General features: G+C 39.7%; 1 pseudogene; it reads left to right on the top strand.

The window, feature by feature from the left end:
* Nucleotides 1-2,067: 2,067 nt before the first annotated feature.
* LOC143860923 (2-alkenal reductase (NADP(+)-dependent)-like) lies at nt 2,068-5,329 on the top strand (annotated as a pseudogene).
* Nucleotides 5,330-12,059: the final 6,730 nt, after the last annotated feature.

The following is a 12,059-nucleotide window of genomic DNA, read 5'->3' as shown; positions in this document are numbered from 1 at the left end:
TTGAGTGGTTAGAGAAGAAGACAGATTTCCTAACCATTGATGATTAAAAGAAGTTGGATCAAAAAGCTATCGCTTGAATCCGATAATGGTTGGATGATGTTATGTTCCACCATGTAGCAACAAAAACCGGTGCAAGTTCCCTTCGGAAGAAATTGCATGATCTCTATGAGAGGAAGACGGATGACAATAAGGCATTCCTGATCAAAAAGATTGTAAACCTAAAGTTAAAAAAGAATGGGTTAGCTGCAGAGAACTTGAATGAGACACAGCATTGTGAATCAGCTTGCGACTATGAAGATGGTGCTAGATGATGAGTTATAAGCATTGTTGTTGTTAAGCTCATTTCCTGATAGTTGGGAGACTCTTATCGTATCCCTTAACAACTCGGCACCCGATGGTATTATTATCATGAGCCGAGTTACAAGCAGTTTGTTGAAAGCAGAAGTGAGAAGAAAGTCTTCGGGCTCCTCCCACTCTCATGCATTGGTCATTGAAGAACGAGGGAGATCAAAGGACAAGAAGAATTACAGCCAAAGCAAATCAAGTGGAAGATCTAAATCAAGAAGTGGATTGACTTGTTTCATTGCAAGAAGTCCGGACATATGAAGAGGGACTGCATGAAATTCAAAAATGAGCGAAATGAAGGAAAAAGTGGTCAAGTACAAAAACCAAAGAAACCATCTCAATACCATTGAGTGAAGTTGTGATCTTCTCGATATGTGGTGAATGCTGCATTAGTACAATGTCTGATGGATCAAATTGGGTGATTGACTCTGGAGCTTCCTTCCATGCCATCTCACATAAGGATTTCTTTACCACGTACAAGTCGGGCGACTTTAGTTCAGTAAGGATGGGAAATGATGGTGTATCAATATGGTGTATCCAATATTGATGGCATTGGTGATGTTGATATTCCTGCTAATGTTGGTTGCAAGTTGGTACTCAAAGATGTGAGGCATGTTCCTAACCTCAGACTAAATCTCATCTCAATGGGAAAGCTTAATGATGATGTTATGTTTCGTAGTTTGGCAATATACTGTTGAGGAAAGGCTCCCTTACTGTGGCAGGAGGCAAGAAGTGCTGCTCCCTCTACAAGATAGAAGGCCATTTTCCTAAGGGCGAGATAAATGCCCTTAAGGAATCTCTACCAGATTTATGGCATCGGTGACTTGGGCACATGAGTGAGATTAGAAGAATTCCCTTCCAAATCTCAAAGGTGCGTCCTTAACTCCATGTAATCATTGTTTAGTTGGAATACAACACATGGTTTCTTTCTTGCATTCTAAAGCTAACCAGAACACTAAAATACTTGATTTAGTTTATTCTGATGTATGGACCCTATGACCGTAAAGACTCGTAATGGTGCATTGTATTTTATTTCTATTATTGATGATGCATCCAGGAAAGTTTGGACCTATGCTATGAAGAGAAAAGATGAAGTGTTTCAAGAGAGGCAGATATTGAAGGTGTTGAAATGTCTCCGCTTGTATCAAATGGACGGCTTGCATCATCCAATGGTGCAAGCCATAGAGTACTTCTTGAAAAGTACTGGAATATGCAGGCTTCCACCATATAAAAACTCTGAAACATGAGCTATAAAATGATAGCCCTACCCTATGGAGGAGTTTGGGTGGAGATGGTGCAGCCCACCCCATCAAACATGAGGTGTAAAAGGGTGGGCCTCACACCGCATAAGGTATGATGGGAGATGGTGGGGACCTCACATGGAAAGGAACACTTAATTGCTATGTTAGGAAACAAACATAGAAAAGGAAAAGCTCCTATGTTAGGAAACAATCCTAACATAGCATGAAATTATACGGGGAAATTTGCTACAGACAGTGTTGTCAATACCCTGGTCTGTGATTCCAGAGCTGCAAATCACATGGGATACCTATACGGATATTCTTGCCATTTGTGTTTATCAACCATTATCAAAATAGTGAAGGTAGGGAATACGTAAGAATGAAACTCTTATGTTAAAAGTTCTATAAATAGGAGCGGAGTCGAGAGGGAGGTGGTAAAACACCTCTACCAAAGGAGCTTTGATTACGAAGACGAAGGACAATGGCGGAGGGAGAAGAAGTGAGCAACAAACAGGTGATACTGAGAGACTACGTGAATGGGTTTCCAAAAGAATCAGACATGGTTGTGAGGACCAGCAAAATCAAATTGAAGGTCCCCGAGGGATCCATAGCGGTCCTCGTCAAGAATCTCTATCTCGCCTGCGATCCCTATATGCGAGCCCGGATGGGTCCAGATTCACCGTCTTCCTTCACTCCCGGATTGGTATTTTTCAGCTTGGTGTTTTTCTTCCCTTTTTTTATACCCTTTTCGGGTCATGACCTTCAAAGCTTGAGATGACTTAACCATAGTCACCTGTTTGGATACGTGGATTTTCGAATCTAGGTTTTAGTTTGAAAGCAGTGTAAAAGAGGGGCGAGAAATCAGAAAACAGCGGAGTCTCCTTCTCTCATCTCCCAAAAAGTTAATGGAGGGTACATTGGCCATCTTGTTACATAAGCTATGACATTCAGCTATCATCTAATATAATTAGGACTTTATATATGATAATATATGAACAAAATTGTTGTGGGGCTGCGTTGTTGGGACTAATTGGTACAGTAAATGATCAAATTAGGGAGAAGCAAATGATCAAAGTAGGAAACACAAGATGAAAATAGAATGAATTATACAATTAATAAGAAATAAGGCAAGCCAATAAAGGCTTAATATTTTTATTTCCCCAGTTATGCAGGTGGTTAAATCGAAATAAAGTTCCAATGATACCATTTCCACAACTCTCAAATCTCAATGCATCCTCAGTGGCTAAGTGCCGTACCGAACCAAAAAGGTCAAAGGAAGAATACAAATCTAAAATCCTAGGGAAATGATATCAGCACACTCTATTTTGATATTTTCACAAACCATCTAGTCTTTTAATATTTAATTCAGGCTCTCTTTAAAGGTCAAAAACTTTATTACAAAGTCATCACGAAGTCAAGGGTCTTAAGTTGGAAAATTTTTGAGCCTTTTATTTTGTTTCCTACTAGGTACTGAACTTGTATTTGTTTCTTTCTGGATATTATGGATATTATGCAGCCCATAATTGGCTTTGGAGTTGCCAAAGTTATAGATTCTGGACACCCAGACTTCAACAAAGGAGAATTGGTGTGGGGGATGACTGGATGGGAGGAATGCAGTCTCATATCTATGGTTGGACATCCGGACTTCGAGGAAGATGATTTGGTGTGGAGTTGGGGGAAAACTGGATGGGGGGAGTACAGTCTCATATCTACACCTAAGAACATGTTGAAGATTAAATACACCGATGTACCACTTTCTTATTACACAGGCATCCTTGGTAAGTTGGACTTCTACAATTCATATTCAAGTCTCTAGCTATTGGAAACATATGAAGCCAAGTCCAAGAACCTCATATTTGTCCTCCACTCTTCTAATCTCTTCGTAGCTGCCACTTTTTCCTCTCCTATGTTGTAGGAAACCCTTTTATATCCTAGTCCTAGGTTTTACAAAAACTTAAAATACTCCCCACTTTTCTAAATTTGATTTCCCAATTAGGGAATACGGGTCATGGGAAACAAGGCAACTTCTAACAATTAGCCATTACTTGAAACATTATCCTCTCATTTATTAACTATTTCTCTTGTTCTTTTTTAATATATATTTTTTATAGAAGATGATCCTGATTTGAAGTTGAGATTAAAATCTCATTTTGTGTTATTTACATAGCTTAGGTGACCATAATAACAAAATTAAAGCACAGCAAAATAATCAAATCCTGAAGCATTGGTTGTAGTATCCACGCAATAGATGGATAGCTTTCACATTGTCATACTAACTCATTTATAGATTTGGCTGTAATATTTTCTTTACTGGGACTTTATTTTTTTATATTTCTTTTACATTCATCAGCGGTAACTTTTTTAAATTGAGTGACAGTGAATTTTTATTAAAACAGAAATGCATAGGAGAGTATTTATAGAGTACTAAAGCCAAAAGCTGCTTCAGCGTGAATCTAATCATAGACATCATATGGTGTGGTGTATTCATTAAATTACAGTTTCACCTTAACTTGAAAGCGTATTATTAGCCTTGAAATTACATAATGATTTGTATTTGAAATCCATGAAAAGAGGATTTAATGAATTTTCCTGCAATTACAGTACTAGCATCAACCCTGAAATCATCTGATTGAGTTCACAGAATCTCCTTCAGTCCACATCATACAAATCTCATATGATCCTTCCTAGAATGTAAATTAATTAACATTCTAGTTTGATTTCAGTATATGTTCTGACACTTTGAAATTCTAACTTTAGGACATTGTCTGTAGGAATGCCTGGTCTCACAGTTTATGGTGGACTTCATGAGGTTTGCTCTCCTAAGAAAGGGGAATATATCTATGTGTCAGCGGCAGCGGGTGGAGTTGGCCTGCTTGTTGGACAATTTGCTAAGCTGATGGGTTGCTACGTGGTTGGATGTGCTGGCTCCAATGAAAAGGTGACTTGTCACTCGTGATGATAGTTATATATTTACACTATGTATGAACTTGTTGTGTCCACAAATTAGAGGATCAAGATCATCTGATGAAAAATTTGGGGTATGGCCCACCGATGCAGGACAATACCTTCTTTTTCTTTTCCCTTTTGCCTCTAACTAATGGCATTGCCTTCTCAGGTGGACCTATTGAAGAACAAGATTGGATATGATGAGGCTTTCAACTATAAAGAGGAGCCCGACTTGAACCAGGCTTTGAAAAGGTCTGTAAATTCATATTTCCATATGAGAATACTAAATGTCATCATCTTTAGCCGTCTTTTCAGTTTTCAATCTAAACAAAGAGCAGCTGGGTCCTGTTTGAAAACCATTTACATCCATCTTATCCTGCTCTCTTGCATTTAATTACTTGATATGAAGTGTTAGGTTTCTGCTTTCAGATATTTTCCAGAAGGAATCGACATCTACTTTGAGAATGTGGGTGGCGGATGCTCGATGCGGTTCTCCAAAACATGAGAGTCCATGGTCGCATCGCGATGTGCGGAATGATTTCTCAACACAACCTTGAGAAACCGGAAGGTGTCCATAATTTGCTCTTCATTGTTTCGATGCGTATTCGAGTGCAAGGATTCGTGACATTCGACTACTACCACTTGTACCCTCAGTTCTTGGAGTTGACTTATCAGTATATCAAGGAAGGGAAGATAGTTTACAAATTGAAGGACTCGAAAATGCACCGGCTGCTCTAGCAGGAATCTTCACAGGGAGAAATGTTGGGAAAAGGGTAATTGTAGTTGCTCGTGAGTGATTCTGAGGCTCAGATCCTTCTCTTGTGGAGTTTCACGTTTTGTGAGTTGTGGAGTTCTATATACCAAATGTACTGAAGGTGGCGTAGATGAATGATAGCATGTACACTCTGGTGAGATTAGTGTGTATGCCGTCTATGAAATAATCCAAGTTCTTCGCAGTGCTCGTTTGCATTTTATAAATATTGCCATAAGTGATAGTAGCACTCTCTTCTTTTGATAGTTTTACTAGGAGCGTCATCTCCACCTTTGAATCGGCCGTGATCCGTTCCAATCCCTTATCAATTGGGTGCTTTTTGGATCCAACTTTCTGAGTTGGGTCACTATCCACTTTGAACCCGACAGTCCATTAAAGTATGACTCGATATAAATGAACAAATATATATTTCGCACATTGGCATCCTACATTTGGATCTAAGAGGTTCCATCGGATTTTGTAGATATGCTTGGGTCACAATCCAAAATAAATTTGAACTTTAGGGCATGGATACAATGAACAATTTCGGGTCTAGCAGCTCTGCTAAGTCTTATCCATTAACGTTTGAATCCTTCAGATATCGATCGGACTGTTTGGGTCTATTGATAAAATATTATACAGAAAAGAGTGATATGACAGGACTGTCTGTTCTGACCAAGCCACCAACATTTACTGTGTTGAAAAATCCGACAGGCAAAAACAATCCGATAGAACGCAAAGTAACAGAAAGATAATATAAATACGCAAACAAACACAAGCACAAGATAATATAAATATGCAAAGACACACATAAGCACAAGATATAGATGGATCAACCAACATGCATATGTCCTCGGGTGAGAAAAGCCCATTGACACAAAACCAGCAAACCATAACCCTTTTCCTCTCTTCTCAACCAAGACCATTCACAAGAAACTCTCTTTTTTCTCTAACCACCACACTCGGTGGTTTCTCTCACTACCACACTTGGCCCCAAGCTTTCATCTCCCCACATCTACCTTTTATAGATTAGGTCTCTCTCCCCTAATCAAACTAGGAGGCCTAGGACACTTGACCTACTCTCTCCTCTTTCACTCTCATAATTTAACTAGGATACTAGAAAGTACAAGTCCCACATACATGGAGAGACCCACTCACAGTCAAAACCAAGATGGGCCCACTCCACATGAGTGAAAACAACACACCAAAAAACCTAACAATCTCCAAGCTTGCCTGTTTTCCAGCCACCTGAAGATCATTGGTGTCTCCACTAGTTTGCTATCGTCGCAACTCGCAAATAACCATTGGCTTTTTGAAGCACCCATTACACACCATAGAATCATCCTGGTTCTAACTACACTTGACTCGATCAACATGGCCAATGCATATGGATAGTTGCACCAAGTCAAACTCATGTAGTCAACTCTGGAGAAGGGCCTCGATCCGTCCTCCCCACTACAAAAACTGTCACATTCTCACCAGTCTGAGGCCTGAAAATCCTCTTCTACACGAACTATGAAAAAAGACCATGTATGCGCACTTTTCACTTTATTTACAATCAACCATCAGGGGTACTAGAAACACCGTCTTTCACCATTTTCCTCACCAGACCATACAAAATCACACTTCTCTCCCTTCATTAGAACCATGCAACTGCGTGCGATTTTTATGGCTCCTCCTACAACTAAATACCGTTGGAGACCTAATATTTTATACACCTGGTGGTTGTTCTTTGTATAAAATATTAGAGAATATTAATTATTCAAAAATATGTCCATCACCACGGCCTCTTAACCTTCATTTCTTTTTCTTCACTCTAGTAGCATTTAAAGTTATGGCTTGGAGAGAGAGAGAGAGAGAGAGAGAGAGAGAGAGAGAGAGAGAGAGAGAGAGATGAGTTGAAACCAGCTTCAAGTAAAGTGGTGGAGGAAGGTAAGCATGGCAAGGGGTGACGACAATGACAATCAAGAACTTTTGGAGGCATTGCGAGATCATAGATGAATCCATCATTGGGCAAGCTACACATGCTGCACAAGCAAAAGACTCCGACTTTTGGTCATTCGAGAATCAGATTGAGGCTGGCCTGCAGTATCAAATCAACAAGGTACAGGTTCGTCAGCCTATGAGCATGAAAATTTATTGAACTCGACAGAGGAACTCGGTACAGGTTCGTCAGCCTGTATTTAAGGTATGAGAACAAGAGGCCAGCCAGAGAGAAGAAGATTATGATGGTGCAAGCAACATTGTACCAACTGAGATTCTCGCTGCCTTGTGCCTTGTGGAAAAAAAAATCTGAATAAGAACCTCACTGAAAACAAAAAAAAATTCAGGCTGCAATGTAATGTGTGGGAAAAAGCATAAGAGCAAAATTGTACAATTGATGGAGGAAAAAAAAGAGTTCTTTGACTTTTGGGCTAGAAGCATGTGTTACTGTATAAACAAACCCTCCAATACTATCAGAACGTTAGTGGTAGAAAATACCATTGTAAGCTTGGGATCTATGAATTTTGACGCCATTTTCTTGTTCTCACCCTTCTTATATGTTGTACCTTTATATAGTATTGTACAATATGTACTTTGAACAACTTTTTCGAAGAAAAAAACCTCTTGTATCTATGAATTTTGCGCCCATTTTCTTTTTCTCACCCTTCTTATATGTTGTACCTATCTATAGTATTGTACAATATGTACTTTGAACAACTTTTTCGAAGAAAAAAACCTCTTATATCTTATATCACTCTGCATCTCAGGTTGCGCATTCTTGTAGGGGTGGCAATGGGCTGGATGTTGCATCCCCGTCCCGAGGGGAATCTAATCCCCATCCCCGTCCCCGCACACTACGAGAAAACATTTTTAATGGATATTTTTATTGGAAAATTCTACTAAAAATGAATTTGACAAAGATATTAGGGACAAATTAGAAATACAAAACGAAATTTGTTCTATGATAGGTGCGGCTACCCAAATTAAAAGCGGCAAACCCAAATTTAATAGCGAAAAATTCAATTTTGTAAGGGGATTGCAGGGCGGGGCGGAGCGGATCCCCTCTTTCGCAGCTTGAATTGCCAGCCCTACATTCTTGCTCACAAATCTCCACATTTATATGCCTTCTGATTGGGCAGTCTTGCCCGCTACTAGGAGATTCACAACCGGTTTTGTACTTTTCTCGGCTCCAATTGTATATCTTGGAGTGCCAAAAAAGCAGTCCACTATCACTCTATCTAGTGCTGAGGCTGAGTATCATGCTATGGCCTCTACCACAGCTGAGCTAACTTGGCTTCCTTTTTTTTTTTTTGAATGATAGCCAAAAATTTATTAAAAAAGAGGAGAACGAGATGGCCTAAGTACAAAAGATAACAGAAAGAGAAACTGGTAACTCCCCACATAAACAAGTATTCAGGGAGGAAGAGAATCAAATAATGCCCGTGCTTCTTTAGAAACTCCATCCCTCGCCAGACTATCCGCCACCGAGTTTGCGGGTCATCTCACATGCTGAATCACTATAGGCGACGAACCAATCCGGTCAAACAATTCGTCAAAAAACTATCAAATCTCCGGGGGTGGTTTTGAGATAATTTTAACCAACGAATTGCATTTTAAGGAGTCTCCTTCCACCACCAAGGAAGCCATTTGATTTTGCTCCACTAGTTTTAGACCTTGGTGAACTGCACGAACTTCTACTTCCGACGCATCTGCTTCCCTAATGGGCCCCGCAAAGGCCCAAATTATCTCCCACAAATCGTTTCTCAAGACTCCTCCAATGCCGGTCAAACCAAGATTTCCCAAACAAGAAACATCAAAGTTCGACTTGAGAAAGCCCGGTGGGGGAGGAACCCATTCTTGCACCATTATTTAGTTGCCTCCACACTGAAACCAACTTCTTTCCAACCTTCCCATAAATCATAAGCGGAAACAAATCTAAAGCATGGAAGGATCTTGACCCGTGCAATCATTAAGGCTATTGCTTTAATGAAGAGAAAGGAAGGAATCTTGGACTCTTGGGAGGGAGACAACGCTCTCACGCACACTCTCTTTCTCTCATCTTCCATCTCTTCTCCCCTCCTCTCCCTCTCTCTTTCTCCAGGTAGAAGATTAAAAAAAAAATGAAATGAAGTCTTGTGAAAGTGTAAGTGATTTTCTTACTCTTAATTGTGGGAGTGATGCCTTGAATCCAACTTTGGAGCGATGCCTCAAATCATTTTTTTTTTTGAATGGTAGCCAAATATTATATTAAAAGAATGTGATGGTCAAAGATCAAGAGATAATACAAAGGGAAAAAGAGCACAAGGCTTATAAAATACAAAAACATCAAGGCAGCAAGGCGTCAAACAAAGCCAAGGCTTCTTTGAAAACTCCTCTCGCTAAATTATCCGTCGCTGAGTTGGCGAATCGATGAACATGATGGAATGCTACCAAGGAAGAACCAATTCTATCAAACATCTCGTCAAAGAGGCTATCAAAACTCCACAAGTGTTTTTGAGATCCACTTAGCCATCGAATAACATTTAAGGGGTCTCCTTCAACCACCACTTTATCCATTTCATTTTGATCCAATAACTTTACCCCTTGGTGAAAACCACAAACTTCTGCTTCCGAGGCATCTGCTAGTTCAATTGGCCCTGCAAAGGCCCAAATCACTTCCCCAATATCATTTCTAAGGACACCACCAATCCCGGCAGGACCAGGGTTCCGTAAACTCGAACCATCAAAATTCAGCTTGAGTAAGCCCGAAGGAGGCTCCCAAACTTGGTTGATCTTTTGGTTGGGGGGGGGGGGGGAGGGGGGAGTTGAAGCATACTTCCCTACATCCTTCCCACAAGTCATAACTAGATACAAATTTGAAGCAAGGAAGAATCTTTGCCCATGCTATCATCAGAGCGATTGTTTTTATAAAAACATATGACCAATAGTTTTAAATACCTTTAAACACTAGCATTTCTTTTTTTTCCAAAGCACCCAAATGATAGCTAGAAATGAAAGATTCCTTGGGATTTTTCCTTTCTTCTTCCAAGGGACCACGGACATCCAAGAACTAAAACCATAATATTAGGGAAAACCTATTCCATCCCAAATCTACTTAGCAGTTTACCCCCATACTTCCCTTGCAAAGTTGCAAAGAAGAAGCATATGATTTATTGTTTCCCCATCCTCAATGCATAGAGCACATTGAGAAACTTCCTTTCTCTAAGAAAATCTACCGTTTGGATTCTTTCTAGCAAGGTCACCCAAGCAAACACACACACCCTGAGCGGGCCATGGAATGTCCACACTCTAGCAACTTTGGAGGACACAGGGCTAGCCACTAGATGGTGGTAGAAAGATTTGACAGAGAATTCGCCAGATGTATCCCAGATCCAAGCTCACTTGTCAACCTCCTAATGTTTAACATAGATACCTATCAATATTTCCGGCAGCCTAGCAATAGATGCAAGTTCCCTCTCAAAAATTCCTGCGGAGTTGAGGCTTCCAAACCACACTTTCAGATTCTCTTATCATATTTTCCTTCATGAAGTTATATCCTTTACTCTAGTAATTTGCAAAAAATCCGGACACAAATCCTTGAGAGAGTGATCTGAAACCCATATGTCTTGCCAGAATCTAATTCTGTCTCCAGAGAACACTCTAAATCTGATACAAGATACAAATTGGAAATTAATCCAAAGGATGTCTCTCCATATTGTCATCTGGGGATTCTTGTATTTATCTTCTGTTATCCAATGCCCCGGAGAAACACCATATTTGCATCCAAACACTTTTGCCCATAGTTGTTGCCAAACCTCCAAAGCCACACTTTCAGATTCTCTTATCATATTTTCCTTCATGAAGTTTTTTTTTTTTTTTTGAGACGGATATATTTTCCTTCATGAAGTTATATCCTTTACTCTAGTGATTTGCAAAAAATCCGAACACAAATCCTTGAGAGAGCCATCTGAAACCCATATGTCTTGCCAGAATCCAATTCTGTCTCCAGAGAACACTCTAAATCTGATACAAGATACAAATTGGAAATTAATCCGAAGGATGTCTCTCCATATTGTCATCTGGGGATTCTTGTATTTATCTTCTGTTATCCAATGCCCCAGAGAAACACCATATTTGCATCCAAACACTTTTGCCCATAGTTGTTGTCAAACCTCCAAAGCCATTTTCCTAGCCGGAATTCATTTCTTTAATTCTTCTTATCCCCGGCAAGGTTTTAAATTTCAGCAGAAATCCGAAATTCCATATTTTGCAAACACTTCATGAAGTTATATCCTTTACTCTAGTGATTTGCAAAAAATCCGAACACAAATCCTTGAGAGAGCCATCTGAAACCCATATGTCTTGCCAGAATCCAATTCTGTCTCCAGAGAACACTCTAAATCTGATACAAGATACAAATTGGAAATTAATCCGAAGGATGTCTCTCCATATTGTCATCTGGGGATTCTTGTATTTATCTTCTGTTATCCAATGCCCCAGAGAAACACCATATTTGCATCCAAACACTTTTGCCCATAGTTGTTGTCAAACCTCCAAAGCCATTTTCCTAGCCGGAATTCATTTCTTTAATTCTTCTTATCCCCGGCAAGGTTTTAAATTTCAGCAGAAATCCGAAATTCCATATTTTGCAAACACTTCATGAAGTTATATCCTTTACTCTAGTGATTTGCAAAAAATCCGAACACAAATCCTTGAGAGAGCCATCTGAAACCCATATGTCTTGCCAGAATCCAATTCTGTCTCCAGAGAACACTCTAAATCTGATACAAGATACAAATTGGAAATTAATCCGA

This window comes from Tasmannia lanceolata, unplaced genomic scaffold (assembly GCF_043159265.1).
Source record: "Tasmannia lanceolata isolate RefF3 unplaced genomic scaffold, GAP_Taslan_0.1 ptg000037l, whole genome shotgun sequence".
NCBI lineage: Eukaryota > Viridiplantae > Streptophyta > Magnoliopsida > Canellales > Winteraceae > Tasmannia > Tasmannia lanceolata.
Note: the sequence above shows the minus strand (reverse complement) of the source record. Positions and strands in the feature narration are given on the sequence as shown.